Raw genomic sequence first — 2710 nt, 5'->3', positions numbered from 1 at the left:
TCGTCTTTTCAGGAGCTCAAGAGCTTGTTGACTAATTGCAACTTTTTTCTAAGTAGTACTTTAGCATTTCCTTTCAAATCCTGTTCTCCTTTTCTGGGATCCTTCAAAGAAACAGGACAGCCTCACCCATTTCCCCCATTTTACAGAGGAAGGAATTGAGTCTCAGAGATGTTGTGATGGCCAGAGTTCACCAACTGTGAAGTAGCCTGATGGGGACTGAAAGGAAGGCTTCTCAGGGCCTGGTGCTCTTTTCTTTGCAATCTCATTCATTCACCTGGCTTGTTATTTTTGGTGCTGAATCCTATTGGCTGGAACTAGGATGTGATTTCTCACAGAAAAGACCACGTGGTAATCGATGAATAAGAATATTGCTTCATTAACTATTTCATTACAGTCTTTGCTTGAGATCACAGAATTTAGAGAAAGAGATCTTTGGGATCTTCTAGTTGAAAAATTTTTAACCTTATTTTTTGTGTCATGGATCACGTCTGCAGTCCTGTGAAGCTTGTGGGTTCTTAGCATAATTAAAAAAATATTCATAATTGAAGAAAAATTTGAATTCAGCTAGCGGTTCATAAAAATAAAGGCTCCCCCTCTCCCCTATCCAAGCTGAAATCTTGGCTGAAATCTGACATGGGTGACAGATACTTGGTTTTATAGATGAAGAAACTAAAGCTGAAGATGAGAAGTGCCTGTTACCATAGTGAGCAGAGCTGGAATTCCGGTCCTCTGGCTGCAACTCTGGTTCTTAATCCCTTTCACCATGCTGCCTATCCAATTCAATTGCCAATATTCTGAGTTATACCTAACTTCATTATGGTCCTTGGTGCCTGGGTCACAGAAAAGCTTGATTTATTAGCCTAAAGGTCTGGTGGTTATATTAAACGCCTTTCTTGAATTTTGGTATGTATTTTGTTGTTCAGTGGTTTCAGTCATGTCTGACTCTTCATGAACCTATTTGGAGTTTTCTTGGTAAAAATTTTGGAGTGGTTCCTTCTCCAGCTCATTTTAGAGATGAGGAAACTGAGACAGACTGGGTTAAGTGACTTGCCCAGAGTCACACGGCTAGGCTGTTTGAGGCCAGGTTTAAACTCAGGAAGATGAGTCTTCCTGACTCTGGGCTTGGCACTCTATCCACTATGCCACCTAGTTGCTTCACTTAGCTGTGTGGTGAACTATAAATCAAAGAATTTCAAAGCTGGGGCAGAGAGACTCCAAGTTATCAAATGTAATCTCAGCAATTAAGGCCATCTTCTTAGGACCGCCAAAGATGGTCCTGTGAATGGGATGCTACTCTCAACCCAGGCCTTGAGCATCTGCTCTCACATGATTCTTGCTGAGGGTTGGATGACAGTCTTTCTCTTTTGTGGTTGCCTGGAAGAATGGTGGTGACTTTGCCTTGTGGAAGTTGGTGACGATGGAGTAGAATCTCTGGCAGATTCTGCCTAGTTAGAAAAGCTTTGAGGAGGGTTCTGGTTATCCTGTTGGTTTTTCAAGGACCAGCCTAGAGAGTTTCAGTAGTAGTAGGCTGGCCATTAGGTCAACCCAGGAAACAAAGCCATAATTAAAGATTCCCTAGAGTCAGAAAATTTGATTGCCTTAGGACAGAGAATAGAAAAGCTCTTAAAGAGTTCATTTAATCCACTTAATCATAGTGTCAGGAAGCTGGAAGACTTGAGTTCAAATTTGGACTCAGACACTTACTAGATGTATGATTCAGGGCAAATCTTTTCACCTCTCATTGCCACAAGTGCTCATCTGTAAAACAAGAATATAATAGAACCTACCCACCAGGACTGTTTTGAGGATGAAATAAGATAGTTTGTAAAACGTTATTTAGCAAAGGGGAAGTGCTAGATAAATGATTGTTCTGTTGTGCCTAACTCTGTGATCCCATTTGGGATTTTCTTGGCAGAGATACTGGAGTGGTTTGCTATTTCCTTCTCCAGCTCATTTTACAGATGAGGAAACTGAGGCAAACAGGGGGAAGTGACATCCCTGGGTGACCCAGCTCAAGTCCAGATTTGAATGTAGGTCTTCCCGATTCCAGGTCTGAGCTCTATCTAGGGAGCCTCTTAGCTTCGTCCTAAGTAAACGATGCTAATGGCCATTCTTCTAGCTGGCTCTATTCTTCTACCCTCATTCACCAAGTAGTGCACGCTGGGGTGGGAGTCAGGCCGGGGCTCACGAAGCCAAAGCCGGAGCTGAGCACGCCGAGCTTTCCTGGTACAGGGGAGTAAGCTCCTAAAGGTGCAGGAATGGGAAGTCCTCTGCCCTGCCCTCGGAGTTCACTTGCACTTTTCTTAAGCCCTCACCATCCATCTTAGAATCAAGACGGTTTAAGGGCAGAAGGGACTTGCCCCGAGTCACGCCACCGGGATTGGTGTGCACCTAGTGGTGCTGCCCCACGTCTCCCCCCTCCCCCAGCTGGCACCCTAAAAGGACGCAGGTGCTCCACCTAGGCCCCTTGCCTGAGGCATTTGCCCAGGGCAGGCAGCGGGATTCCGCCTCGGCCCTAAAAGGAGCTAATCTCTGGGACTAGAAATGAGGGTGGGGGAGGGAGGAGAGGGGGAAGGGCGATCTGTAGGGTGGAGGGATGGGCCCAGATATAGGTTGAAAGGCCCCGGAGACACGGGAGGTGAGTGTCCAAAGAGGGTGGCAAGGGAAGGCCTGGGTGGGACCCGGGGGTCTGGCGCGTGGCGCCGTAGGG

The sequence above is a fragment of the Gracilinanus agilis genome, chromosome 2 (assembly GCF_016433145.1).
Source record: "Gracilinanus agilis isolate LMUSP501 chromosome 2, AgileGrace, whole genome shotgun sequence".
NCBI lineage: Eukaryota > Metazoa > Chordata > Mammalia > Didelphimorphia > Didelphidae > Gracilinanus > Gracilinanus agilis.
The sequence above is the reverse complement of the archived record's forward strand: the minus strand, read 5'-3'. Positions refer to the sequence as shown.